This window comes from Pinus tabuliformis, chromosome 9 (genome assembly GCF_031772625.1).
Source record: "Pinus tabuliformis cultivar Carrire ecotype Pingquan chromosome 9, CPIR1, whole genome shotgun sequence".
Taxonomy (NCBI): domain Eukaryota; kingdom Viridiplantae; phylum Streptophyta; class Pinopsida; order Pinales; family Pinaceae; genus Pinus; species Pinus tabuliformis.
Window position 1 is genome coordinate 1,097,935,976 of NC_142307.1, and position 15,078 is coordinate 1,097,951,053.

The window sequence follows — 15,078 nt, forward strand, 5'->3', positions numbered from 1 at the left end:
CAGATCCATACGATGTGCACCTAATTGCCATCATTAATTCTCCATGCCAGGATCGCCTTCCAAACAATAGAAATACCTATGCGCTGCCAGGTTAACAATCAGACCCAATCCATTAGTTGTTGTGGCCATACATACTTGTGGTATGTGATAGTAGTCCATAGATTCTAAGCAGTGAGAAGAGTCCAGCCCCTCTTTCCTGCTAATGCTTGGGCAAAGATAGCCAGGTCCTTTATGCCCCAGTCACCTCATCTTTTTGGGAGTGCTATATTTTTCCAGCCAACCCAAGCAAAAATTTTCCCTTCTTTTTGTCCATTCCAGAGGTATCTGCAGCATATCCTCTGGATGCGAGCAAGAATTCCCTGAGGGATCCAGGCCAGTGACATCCAGTACACAGGTGTGGCCTCCAGAACATATTTGATGAGGACAAGGCATCCAGCTCTGGATAGGAATCTATGGTTCCAATTTGTCAATCTCCTTTCTATTTTGATCACCAGCTAGATCTAGTCTGTAATCCTGTAGCTAATTGGTTTGATCCAGAACCCCAAATATTTGAGACCATTTGCCAGATAATGCAGTTGGTATGGGAAAAGCTGAAGGGCAGATCTATCTTCCTGAGGGGAGGTATGATACAGAGTGATAGAGGACTTGTCTTGATTTTATTCCATTCCTGTGGCATGTGCAAATAGTGATAAGATTTCAAAAAATGTAGTGGAGTCTCGGATGCTGCCATCAAGAAAGATAAGGACGTTGTCAACAAACAAGAGATGAGTGAGATTGCATAGATCACTCATTTTCATCCCTTGGAACCTACCTTCCCTTTTGGTTGTTGCAATGAGTCTGCTGAGACCCTCCATGATAAGTAGAAATAGAAGTGGAAAGAGGGGACATCCTTGTCGAAGGCCATGCTCTACATGAAAAAAGTATGAAGTTGATCCATTAATGAGAATGCTGAAGGATGACAAGGTGATACAACACATGATCCAATCTGTGAATGGTGATGGGAAGCCCAGATGGATGAGGATAATTTTTATATAGAGCCAGCTAACCCTATCGAATGCCTTTGCTAGATCAATATTTAGGATAATGCCATTCATATTTTTAATTTTGATAGAGTGTAATGCTTTCTATGTTGTGCCAATGGCCTCGTGAATCTGACGATCCTGTAGGAAAGAAAATTGATCAGGAGATATATGGTGGGGGAGGATGGGGAAAAGTCTGTTAGCAATGATCTTAGCAATGATTTTGTAAAGGGAGTTGTAGAGAGAGATAGGGTGGAAATCATTGAAGGATGATGGGGAGTCTGATTTTGGGATTAGGGCAATAAAAGTGGTGTTGATGGCCTCATACAATTTACCGGTGATCCTGCATTATTCAACCACTTTGAGGAGATCTTGTCCAATGAGTTTGTAAAAATCCAGGTAGAATTCGATAGACCAGCCATTTGGTCCAGGCCTTCTATCTTTTTTGAACCATTTCAGAGTCCCTTCGAGTTCTGCAAAGGAGATTGGAGCAGTAAGCTCTTCTGCTATATCCACATCGGCGAAACTGGGGAAGTGTCCCACTAATCAAATAATTTCCACAAGATTTACATCAGGCGATGCCTTGTAGAGGTGTTGGAAGTGAGAGTTCCTGAGTTGTGAAAGTTGGTTGAAATTATTAGCCATACCTCCATCTTGCGTGGGCATATTCCAGATGGTGTTGGAGACTTTCCGCCCCTATGCATAACTCTAAAATAACTTTGTATTCTCATCTCTAACTTGTAGCCAGGTCACTCTACTCTTGAGGCACCAGGTTTCCTCCCTTTCCTTTAGGATTTTGGATCGTTGATTTTCCAGGTCGATAACATGGGACTTTTCTTCTGCTGATATAAAGCCCCTATTCCGGTCATCCAAGAATGCGGCCAGTGATGATTTGACAATGGCAAGGGTGTTTTCATCCTCCAAGGCTTTTTCCTTAGCCCATTGAATAGATAATAATTTGAGCTGAGAAGGGTTGTAGCAGAATCCTTCTACCAGGGAGCGTCCCCTAGAAGGTGGGTTGGCCAACCAGAAATCGGTGATTAATTTGATATAGGTCGGATCCTGTAGCCAGGTCGAATTGAATTTATAGGGCGCCTTTGGTTTATTCGAAGGACCAAAGATTTCCAAGAAAATAGGTGAGTGATCTGAGATACCTCCCGAGCCAACCCATTGTCTATTGAGAGATAATTTCTGTAACAGAAAGATCTTGATCAAGAATCTATCCAATCTCCTGGCTAAAGCTGTCTCCCCCAATCTCCTATTTCTCCATGTGGGTAGTGGTTTATTCATGGGGATATCAATCAAATGGGAATGTTCCAATAGAGCTTCCATAGTATCAGAGAGTGGGTCCACCTGTGCAGAAGAGCCCCAAGACTCGCCATACCCTAAGGAGAAATTTAGGTCACCTCCGATGATGAGATTGTCCAGAGAGGTGATAGATAGGTTAAAGAGGTGATTCCAGAAGGCTTCTCATCCTTGATAGGGCCCATATACATTGATGGCCTAGAGGTCCATCCCAAGATCTGCAGAGAAAATGTCCATACCAATGAAACCCATACCACCCCTGGTAGACTTCAGGTTTATAGAGTGATGGTTATATCCCAGAGCCAAACCCCCAAATCACCCAGATGCATCAAGGGAGAGGAAGGATCAACCAGGTTTCAAAGATCGAAGGATTCAGGTGATATGATTTGCCTCACCTAGGGTTTCTTGAAGAAATATGATGTCAATAGACTCGAATTCAAATAGTCTTCGGAGGGCTAGCTTTTTGGGCGAGCTAGCCATGCCCCTACAATTGAAAGAGACCCACTTCATGGAGGAAGTTGGCCATGTGTGTTCAAATCTCTAAGAAGCTGGTCCAGAGATGATTGTCTGCTAGAGACCACTTCAGCCCCAGCTTGTATGATAGATTTAGAAAGAAAATATTTGGGGCTGCAGGGGGGCTTGTGGGATAGTGAGGGGAGGGTGAGAACCAAACCAGAGTGGGAGGAGGGAGATTCAGATGACAAAGAGTGGGGATGAAGATTGTAGGGGTGAGGGGGATCAGATGGGGCAATGGGAGGAGAAGGAGTAGTAGAGGGAGTATCAAGGGGGAAGGATGGGGAGGTTGTAGAAAAGATGGGTTGATGGGAGGTCAGAGAACAAGGGATGGAAGGATGTGTGCAATACTATTCCATTACTGATGCATTGTGCAAATGGAATGCATTATAATCAATAGAAGATGCAAAAACAGGGTGGGAAAAAAGTGGATTACCCGAGGAGCGTGCAGCCTCTGCAACTGTCCTTGATTTGGTCATCAGCAGAGAAGGTGGATGGGGGGCACTGGTAGGAGCCTTCTGATTTTTAGAGTCCTTCTCGGTCGAAGATACTGCTGCTGATGGCATCTTCTCAGGAATAGCTACAGTAGTCTTACCCATCCCCCCATTTGAGCCCACCGAAATATCGAGAGACTTTCAAACCAGTGGGGATTCCTTGTATAGATGCCCCACTTTGTGGAACCGATAGCACCTAAATGGCATGCCTTCATAGTCTAGGATTTAGATCCTTGTGAAGTTCCACCACTGCAGGGTTACTTTCTCCTCTAACCCTTCACGAGTATCCAAGTGCACTAGGATGCGAGCAAGAGTTTGATTCTTTGATTGAATGTAAGACTTGTCATAGTCCAAGTAGGCACCCAGGGTATTTCCAATATGAACAAAAACATCTTCATTCCAGCATTGAATGGGTAAACCAGGAAATCTTACCCATAGGGGTCCTGCCTCAATCTGCTCTCTTTTTGGGTCAAAGAGCAAACTTCATCATTTTAGCAAGACTGGGGCCATTTCTATGTGCCAATACCTGGCAAGCGCCATGTTTTTGTACTCTTCTAGGCCAAAGTGGAGTGCAAACCATCCTCGAGGCAGGATCTTCACCTAAGGTAACTCTTTGAATATGTTACCCCATATTTCTTTTACCCATAGCCCGAGTCGCTCCGCAGAGTAGGCTCTCCCGCAAACCCTACCCACCAGAACCTTGTCGGCCATGTTTGCTACTTCCCCCATGGATAATCCTTCCCTAAATTTGATTTTGAAGTCCTTCCCAGAGGCCTTTACGCACTTCATCTTCCTTTTCCCAATTCTAGGGACAGTTGGATGGTCCTGCAGAGGATCAGTTGGGCTCGGGTTCTCTTGTTGTGATTAATGCTCCGTGGACCGTACCTTGATGACTAGGGTTTCAAAACACTCGGATGGTGGAGTCGAAGAAGTCACCGCCACAGTAACGAAAGGGGCGCCATAACCCTAGGACTGATGTACAGGCACCTCAGGAAAGTTGAGACCTGGGGGAGGGGAAGGGTTTGCTGGAAAGAGATGGTACGCTAGTGGCGCAGATTCGAAGGATGGGGACGAGGGCGAGCAGGTGGCCAGAAGGTGAAGCGTCCCAGGTGAGAGCAGGGGGAAATCGAGGGCCAAGGAATCGATGGAGAGGGTCACAATATGGAGAGTGGATGCAGACAGCCCAGGAAGGGTAACCACTGGAGATGAGTTCGAAGGTGACAGAGCGACAAAATAGCCCTGGGTAACTAGGGTTGGAGTAGCGTTAGGGTGCCAGAAAATAGGTTGGTCGCGGTAAGGGTCTAGTGAGTAGTCGACCGTCTCAAGGTCCATATCATCCATCCTATAGCTGGAAAACAGGGACTGTAACCGTCGGATCATGGAGGCAAGAGCCCAGGTGGAGGGAAGCTAGTAGCAGAGGGAGCCAGTGAAGGGTCAGCGGGAGATTATGGTTGTTTGCAGTAATTCGAGGTTAACCATATCCCCTGCTAGGGTAATTCTCCCAGAGATCCATCCTCATTCCTTCCAGTATAGTTTTTGTCCTGTCATTTATACCCAATTATTCATGCTCATAGCTGTCTTTAGAATTCAGGAACTTGATTATTTTAGAAGCAATTTCTGGCATGTCCTCAAGCTCTTTAGAAATAATTTCAACATCTTCCTAAGCTTTCTCCAATAGGTATTTTTGATCAAATATTATCTTGATATAGGGCCAGATATCCTTGACTGATTCACTAATTTCTTCCCATAGAATCTTGTTTTCTAAACCTAGTTTGTTTCCAAGGTAAGACTCTTTGATTTCCTTTTGCAAAACTTCAATTTGAATTTTTGTCCTCTGCAACTCAAATGCATGTGAACTGTCTGCAACTGCCTTCATATGTTTTAATTCCTTCAATTCATCATGTAACTTATTCATTTCAGCTACCTGAATGGGAATATTCTAAACAGATTCTGCAAGTTGTTCAGCTCCTTCTGCTGTACATGTAGTTGATGTTGTGCCTGAAGTAGAAACTCTGGTTATTGAGAGTCCCCTTGACAACTTCCTCTTTCTCTTGGACCAATTTTTCCATTTTCTCCTCCATCTGTTTTATTTGCATATTTGTTCCATGATGAGCTTCATCATGTCAGATTTCTAAGTCTCGATTTCTTCAATCTCCTTGGTCATTGGGTCCTCAGAAGCTAGCAATTTGAGCTCCTTCCTTAATGCTGAGAGCTCAGCATTTTTCTTCTTAAAATTTTGTTTTGCTGCATTTATGTTTGAGGGATCATATCCCATCTTTAGCACCAGATATTCCAAGGATTTGATCTTGGTGTCCTTTTCTAGTGAGGAAACATTTTCCAACTTGAGCTGTGACTGTGTATTGGTTAAGGTGACCTGCAACTTTGACAAACTCATGGCAGTATGAGTTAAAGTGGAATAAATCATCTGTCCAGTTTGTTTGTGCATCTCAATTTGATCAATTGGATGCACATCTTTTACATTAAACTCAAATGAGGATTTCTTCTGATAATGTGCATGAGTTCTGGGCTGTGGAATTTGAGCTTGCAGGAAAGCCATCTATATTTTTCCCTTCTCAGGGTCAAAGAATGAAAGAAGTCTAGATTGAGATCTGGAGGAATGTTTCCAGAATTCGGTATAGGTGTTCAATTTCAATTCTTCATTCTTCTTTTTAATCTCACTGAAAACATGAAATATGTCCTCCTCCTTGTCCTTTTGAATGCTTCCACTGGTCTGAATTACCTATTGTTCATGAGAAGTAGTGGAATGAGTTGGGGACTGGGTAGATTGTCCACCAGACTGTGTATAGAGCACAGTCTCTCCAAGTCCATCATATGTCTTTTTTTCAGACTCATTTTTTTCTCCAAAAATCACAAAGATCCTAGGTCTCTTCTTTCTATGCACAATCCTAAATCCCTGGCTTGATGCTTCAGTTGTAGGGATGAATGTTCTTCCCTTCCTCTTTTAGCTATCTTTTCCTGTGCAAGTGGAGTTTGCACATTTGAAGTAGAAACTACCTTCTCTTCAGCTTCTTGAAGGGTGTTCTCTTTCCATTCCAACTGATTTTTATACTGCTCTATTTCAGGTCTAGCTGTGTAGTGATATGCAATAAACTTGTTTTCAACCCTGAGCTTAGAAATCACTCCCATTGGGTCATAAGGCCAAGTGAAACTGAGACCAAACTTCATTTCCTTTAATAACCTGTCTACTTCTTCTCCTACTGCTCTAGTGTTGCAGATGAATGGACCGACCTAAGCCTTTATCTTGAATTGTGATTTCTTCTTCATTTCCACAAGTGTACTCCATCTGCATTTAACCTCTGCCTAATAAATTCCAGTGCAAAGATTTTGATGGGGAGGTGCTTGGGAAGTTTGTAGGGTGAAATCTCACAACCATAAACCCTAATTTTTATATAGTTTTGCTAAAGATACCAATCACTTTTGTGGCTTGATCAACTAGCTACAACACTTTCACAATTTCATCACTGATTCTTAGCACTAGAGTGTTGCTCATAAGACTAACGGTTGGATGAATAAACAATTATATGAATTGTTTATATGTAAATTCTTCTTTCTCCTTCATTCCCATTGATGTCCAAAAGATCACTGGTTGATGGTTGCCTTCCTCATCTAGCTTCTGTAAGGTGAATGGAAACTTGTCTCCCTAAAAATATATAAAAAGGTATACAAGTACTAAAGCATACTTGATTACTTCTTTAGTGTTAAACTGGACAAATTTATAATGTATGGTTTTAGCTAGGAATTGGCTAAAGTTATAGAGAACAGTGGATTTGGAATCAGCAGAAAATGTTGACAAGAAACTTAGGATGGCTTCATTAACATATTGATCATAATTGTAACCAAGAAGATAGGAAAAAATAGTGGTGATTTACTTGGTTCTGTTAGGGAACATGGATAAATCATAGGGAGGGTTTCTTTTAGGAAGAGGACTATCTATAGCTAGGAAAAGTTCAAGAGTCTAGGATATTTTAGTAAATTCTAGCTTTTGATAAGCTTCTATCAAGCTTTCATGAGAAAAAGGTTGAGTTGTTGTAATAGTTGGGGCTTGCAACATCTTCTCAATGGACTCAGCATTGATGAAATAGAGAATTTCTCCTGTGGGTGAAATGATTGCTCTTTGAATGGGATTATAGGACTCATGGAATTTCCTGAAAAATTTAGGTGCTCTATGTATTTGAGGGAAAATGTAGTGGGGAAGGTGGGAATCCCACAGTCCTATTTCATCTATCTGATCAATTAATTGATCCTCCATCTAGTAGTAAATTTCATATAAATCAAATTGAGAGGAAGACTCAATGATTTTACAATCTCTGTCAACCAGGGGAGTATGGTGGAAGTCAACTTGCAGATGAATAAGAGGATTTGGGATTTCTGCAATTTCTTTTCCCTTAGGAGGCATCTTATCAAATGAATTGCAGACTGAAAGTGATGGAAATGGAAAAAATCGGTCTGAAACTGAGTGATAACAGTAAAAACAGTATGACTGAAAAGAGACAAGTGGACCTGGATGTCAGCTTTCTTCTAAATAGGACAAAGTAACTACTTAAGTGTTGAACGGTCATTGAGATGTAAGGAGGAAATCTTCAGTGATCAATTTAGTTACAGAAATGCACTGTGTAACAGTTTTCATGAAGGAAAAGGGCTTATAATGGAAAAAATGGAGCGGGATTGTTTAATGAATGGCTAAATCTTCATTAATTATCCAACGGGATTAATAAATGGGTCTATGGGGCATAAATTCACGGGAGTGTGAATTAAATGAATAACGGATAGGCGACAGCTAATTGGACGGAGGAAGTGACATGGAGTAGACGTGGACAGTGACATTGGAGCGGCGGTAAATGGTCAAATGTAAACCACGTTCGGGAGCAACTTCAGGTGGTAAGTTGTTTCGGGATTTTAAGTCCCGAAAGACTAGGATGAGGGAAAAGTGGTTTAAGAGGGTGGTTTCCAAAACTGCCCACTTCAGACCCCCCCGCCGATAAATTTCGGACGGAAAATGAGGGTCGAGGAGCGATGTGGGCCATCGGATCTCGGGAGAGTGTGTGGGGTGAGATGAAAGGGATTTAACGACGGAGACGGAAAGTAATGGTGGGGTCAGGATTTATGGCAGATGTGACAATTATGGGTTGTGGGGGGATGAATGAATGAAGTTATGATATTCGTAAAATTACATTGGTACTTAGAATTATGGTTAATTAAAGCCCATACCATATGCACATCTTTGCAATGTTATAACTTAGGATAAAATCCTTTCATGCTCCAATTGTATTTCATTTGTCTACCTACCCTTATCTTTCCTAACATTTTCTCACTTAGTTATTCGAGTGCACTTAGACTAGCAACTCAATATTTTCCTTTTAATGACTAATCTACTTCTATCCCTTATTTCCTCCATTGGCTCAGAATAAACTGTTGGGCCAATTTTATTTGCTACCTATTTACAAACAATTTAAATCAAATCCAATCATGATTAAACTATACAATTGGATTGTATGAACTAGTGTGGCATTTAAACAATCTACACACAACCTTTCTTCGCAAAAATAAAATTGACTAAGAGTAGTGGCATTTGAATTTGCAACACTTTTAGAGTTTATTATTTTTTCTTTTCTTTCTAGCCTAACATTTTATTTTTGCCTTCATTTTTTAGGGCAATCTATGTAAACTTTGAAACGGGAACTAAAACTATTACCCATTTCGTAGAAATAGCAAAAAAGTGACCTGATTTTGAAAAGGGGTGATGCAGAACACACATGTTTTTTTTAGAGCATAGTTTTTGGCACTTTAATTTTTTTTATGTACATTACGTTTTAGAATGGTAGTAATTTTCATGTTGATTTTAAAAAGTGAGTATTCTGCATCAGACCCTTTTTTAAAAGACCTATTTTTTGACTTTAAATTTTCTAATGTATGAAATGTAAATAATTATTTTGTAAATTTAATAATTTTTGAAGTGGTCATTTTCTTCATATTTTCTTGCTTTTTATTCTAATTTTAATTTTTTTGTAGTGAGGTTTTTATTGTTTTGCATTTTTAAATTAGAAGGTCGATATTTTGAATTTTCGATATTCTACATATTTATACTTCCTTAATTAATTTTTCAATCCACATGAAATAATCGTTTCTAAAAAACAATATTTTTTAACAATCGACATAAAAATAACCATTTTTAACATAAATATAACTAAAAAGCTACACGTTTTGATAAATTTTTTGCTAGAATTGACATGTCAAGATCACAATTTTTATACGAAAATTTTAACTAAAAATGGTTAAGTAATAGTTTTTTTTATGAATTTCATGTCAAAAAAATAATAATAATCACTTTTTTTCAAAAAATAATGATTAACTTAAAAATTAATGCGAAAATCACATCTTAGAAATATTGAACGCATAACAACCTTAATTGATTGTTTATTCTTCTCATAAAATCTCAAAGTCAAAACATTGCAAAGCTTTATTTCCAAGCATAACTTAAATTTAATCAACAATGTCACGTAATCCAAACTCTTCGTCCTCTAGGTTTTCATCATTGTCTTCTTCCACAATATTTTCTACTTCCTTTTGCTCATTTTCCTCTTCTAATGGATCTTTGATGTCTGCGAATCTCCCAATGTATGTCTTTCCAAACATTCCATGTAATGGTGGTTGGGGTTCCTTTGCCTTTTTTGCTACACGTGATTCACTAAAGTCCCCTTTCTTCAACCCAATTTCTTGCATTGCATCTGGAAGAAATTGAAGAGCATTAATTCTTTGCTGAATGAAATTGCACTGTATTGGATCTTTTTCAGTTGCAATGCAATTTCTTCCTTTTTGAAGGCAACATGCTAGTGTTGTACCTAATTATCAAGCACAAAATAAAATGAAATAAATTAGTACAGTGACATATAAATTAATAAACAACATATTGAAATTCAATTCCATATAATAAAACTTACCTGAGCCAGAAAATAAATCCAAAACCCAATCTCCTTCATTTGAATGCCGCAAAGACATGGCTAAATCGAGCTCCTAAATAACATTGGGTTACATTGTTTAAGTGCTCAAACGGCTTGATCGAGCGCTTAAAAAGGTCTCAATTGAGCAATCATTTTTTCCACCCAAACGAGCCATCTCTTGCCAAAAAGTGTAACCCAGCTCCATTCTTTCACCCTTATAGATTATGAATTTCTAACAACCTATATCCTAATTATTATTGCTACCCAATTTTAAGGTCATAGCCAAGCCAGACACCAAATTGGTGTATGAAACCCCCTTGTTTGTGGGACAAGAGACCAACCTCCATGCAACGATTTGATTATTGTCTACGAAGGCATACCTACTCTAACCCCTTCTGGTTTTTGAACCTATGACCTCTTAGGAGGAAACACATGCTCTTAACCATTAGGCACTTGACCTGAGATGCCTCATGTTTAACTCTAATGTTATAGGAGCATTTTCTCAAGAACTCTATCCAATAATTGGACCTCACACACTCTATTGACCTCTAATTTTACTTATGTGGCATTTCAAAGTTTACCCTCCAAAACTCATTTAAGGCCATAAATCACGCTTAATATTGGTTTACTACATTTGTGAAATTCCTAATTCTTTATAAGTAATCATTTAATTTGGGTTGTTGTTTCTAAAAGGGTATGGCCCAAAGCTTAATTATCTCCAATGTCACTTCATAATCTAATGATATGTAAGAAAGATCTCTTCCACTTGAATTAATAAGACAATAGAAACCTCACATACTCAAAACAAACCTGTTGAAAACCAATTTGATTCAATAGACCTAATCAAAACAAACATACAATAGAATGTAAAAATGAACATTTTATCATGAAAGGCTGAAATGTTTAGAAATTTTCTTGAATAACTATTTCAAATACCATTTAAGAAAAGATGGTAATGCGAGCACATAGAACCAATAAATAAGATTTCAAAGATGCAAGAGAATGTTATTGCCTAGGGGATAAATCTCTAGTCTCTCTACAAACAAGCCACACCAAAACCAGAAAAAAATATAAAAAAAATCTAAGCAAGTTATTAAACCTTCCTAATTTTAGTTTATTAAGCATAGGTCACTATGTGTTAAATATCATAGTCTAAAAATAAAATAAGTAACTTGCACCTCAAACTTACATTGAAAGAAACATTAATACAAATGATCCAATTTCAATTGAGAACAATAGTTTATTATAAGGAAAACAAAAAGAACAAGCTCTTATAATTCTAATTGAAACAAAGAGAAAATTTCAATATAAAAAACTCAACACCCATATCTAGATACATTATCACCGCATCTCTTTGACTACAAATCAAGCACTGGAGAAAATTTTAATATAAAAATCTGAGCATCCATAAATAGATACATCAACACCCCATCTTTTTGAGTAAAAATAAAGCACTCCTCTTTGTACACTAAAAAGGAGGGATGAATCAATCTATCTTGATTTATGAGGAGCAATGAAAGGAATTTTTTTTATAATCTTATACTTTAGATCGACTAAATAAAAAGGTATAATAACTAATCATTTAGTTTGGGTTGTTGTTTCTAAAAGGGTATGGCCCAAAGCTTAATTATGTCCAATGTCACTTCATAATCTAATGATATGTAAGAAAGATCTCTTCCACTTGAATTAATAAGACACTAGAAACCTCACATACTCAAAACAAACCTATTGAAAACCAATTTGATTCAATAGACCTAATCAAAACAAACATACAAGAGAATGTAAAAATGAACATTTGAGTATACTCAAACCTTGAAATTTGTGATCCCAATTCATAATTCTTTATATATTTCTATCTCATCATACGTTAATTATTTTAGCAAAAGAAAAAGACACCTACATTTCTATCTTATTCGGAGTTCACTATTTTGGAAAAAAGAAAGAAACCTATGTGTTCATCTAGAACATGGAGGAGAGGTAAACCGTGTTAGATTGTCTCTTTTTCTTTCATAATACACACCAATAACCACTCTTTTTCGCTTGCCAAGATCATTTAGCATCAAAAAATATCTGACAATGGAAGATTGGCAAATATTGTGTCATACACAATGATTGGAAAATATTATGTCATACCCAATGAAAAACAGGATGGGAAGAAAACAAATAGATGTGGCAGATCCATGGGTGAAAAAGAAAAGTCATAAATACTAAACATATTGAAGAGTTTGATAATTGCTTGCAAACCTGGCATAGATGCCTAATCTATGCATCATGAATAAGAGATTTGGATAGGTTATAATTCTAAGGAGAGGAGATAGATCACATATCAAACCAAATTTGATATGAAACCTTATTGGTTAACCTTAGTCTGGTTTTTGTTGAGAAGGAATACTATGGTTTTTGTTGAGAAGGAATACCATGAAGATTGTTAGAAATAATCAAACATTGTAATCTAATCAACGTTTATGGATTGATTATTTATTTATATCTTAGTCAGAGTTAATTATTCAAAAAAACAAAAGAAAGAAAGAAATACGTTTATGGATTGATTATTCATTTATATCTTAGTCGAAGTTAATTATTCCAAAAAAACAAAATCAAAAAAGAAAGAGGGACCTACATGTTCATTGAGAAGAAACGGCTGAGTTGGATTCCTCACTTTTTCTTCTGCCATATTTGATGCATGCACCCATGCACTAGTAACTATTTTGTTTGTTCCATGCATTTTAACATTGGTTGTGTCGGGGCGAGGTGGAGGAAGAGGAGCAGTAGCAACTGGAAGAAGATTTTGCACAGCAGTCCATACGTTCACCTTATTACATAAAAATAGATGAATATTCACCATAAGTAATAAATTTTATTACATGAAACTCCTTTAACGTTTTCTTTCTCAATAAATTCTTTAGAAACATCGTTTAAAATTGTACATTAATTTCTCTTTAAACCATATTTTCATGTACAATTAGTCATATAACCCTACCAATTGGTTTAAAACCTATATCTCCATTCCATTTACTCTTTGCAATTCCCTTTCGTAAATAACGAACACTTCATTCTTATCTTCACTATACGATGTTGGACTTGACTTACATTATTCAATTTTCAACCTTTATAATGGCTCAAAATTATCCTATTTAATTTGATAACGAAAGATTTTGATATCCATCTAGAAAACATTGTGTTGCGTGCCTATAAAAAAGCTCAAGGACATACATCAACCTCTATTATTTATTAAATCATAGTGTGCCTATCAAAATGTAATATTATTGCCTACCCCTTGTTCAAGGGAAAGCGCTGATATTGATAAGTAAAACTCAATTCACATCACATTGCGAGATAGATGTTCCGAGCCGTTTTAATCAACATGTTGAAGCGACACCAAGGAGAGCATATCAAGTTGTATGTTCGAGGGATCATCCTCAGCTACAAAAGGTCAAAATCAAACCAGTACCCAAACACTTCTCTGATTCAAATTGAAGGAGTTAATACACCAGAGGAAGTGGATTAGTATCTGGGCAAAAGGATGACCTATATTTACAAGGTGAAAACCAAGAAGGGGGGAACTAATTACAGGTGTATTTGGGGCAAAGTAACAAGGCCGCATGGTAACATTGGTGTTGTTAGGGAAAAATTTAGAACAAATTTTCCACCAAAGTCCATGGGAGGGAGAGTGAGAGTATCTATGTTCCCCAGCAGCATATGAGGTTGTTGTCACTACTTGGCCTACAAACTCTCAGAGGTTTCATATTTTAGTTTTGTTTCAATATGAGAGGCCTATTGGTGATGAAGCTGTTGATTTATGAGAACATTTTTCCTTCACAGGAAGATGTGATGCAAATTTACCTTTTTTTTCCTAGAATATTTACGTCTTTGTTATTTTATTTTTACCTACATTAGAACTATGAAATCATGATTTTGACAATATGAATACTGATAGCTGTTTGGTGTAGACATCTGCACATGTTATGTACTACTCTTTAAAATTTTCAGTTCATTAAAATAGATCAAAACAAAGAAGCCGTCAGCGGCAAACTAAAAATTAGGGCACTCTCATAGGAATATGGTGAAAACATCCCAGATCGAAGCAATCTATTTTAAATCAGACTGTGAATACGGATTAACATACAAATAGACAAGCCCACTATAAACCCTTGGCATATGCTAACTTCAAGCCCTTTTAGATAATAAAATATATTCTCTGAATTTCCTAGAGAAAAGGGCACAAGATTTCCAGAGGTTTCAAAAATCAAAAATTTTGAAAAAGACTATGCATCACAACAATACAGCAAATTAAATATTACTTGGCCATCATTCTGGTGATAAAATATTCATAGCAAATGTTTCCATCGGAATCAACCTTAATTTCTCGAATCCACTCATCGAATTATGACGGCTCCAGCTTCTCCACAACGCTAGTAAGAATATGACGGAGTTCCCTGGCAGAAATATTGATTGTTCCCTCTTTATTTAGGGCTTTAAAGGCATCCCTGAGCTAAACATGGAAGCTCCCTCCCTTCAAGTTTTGTTTCATCATGTCCTGCATTGGAGCGATCTGCTCCTCACTCTAGATCAACACTGAATTTTACTGAAAAACTATTTTGTTTGTTCCTGCCAAAATTAATTAACATCAAAATTCCCTTTGAAATCCACTTAATATCATATTGGATGCCCAGTAAGCATTTTTTGAGGCGATTCATAGCAGATGGGGTGATTCTAAGGATCGCCGGGTGGTGGGGCGATTCTCAGAATCGCCCCGCCATCGGTGGTGGTGGCAGGGCAGTGGCGGCG

At 37.9% G+C, this 15,078-nt stretch overlaps 1 pseudogene; it reads left to right on the forward strand.

Moving 5' to 3' along the window:
- Window positions 1-13,654: 13,654 nt before the first annotated feature.
- LOC149152501 (large ribosomal subunit protein eL33y pseudogene) lies at window positions 13,655-13,993 on the forward strand (annotated as a pseudogene).
- Window positions 13,994-15,078: the final 1,085 nt, after the last annotated feature.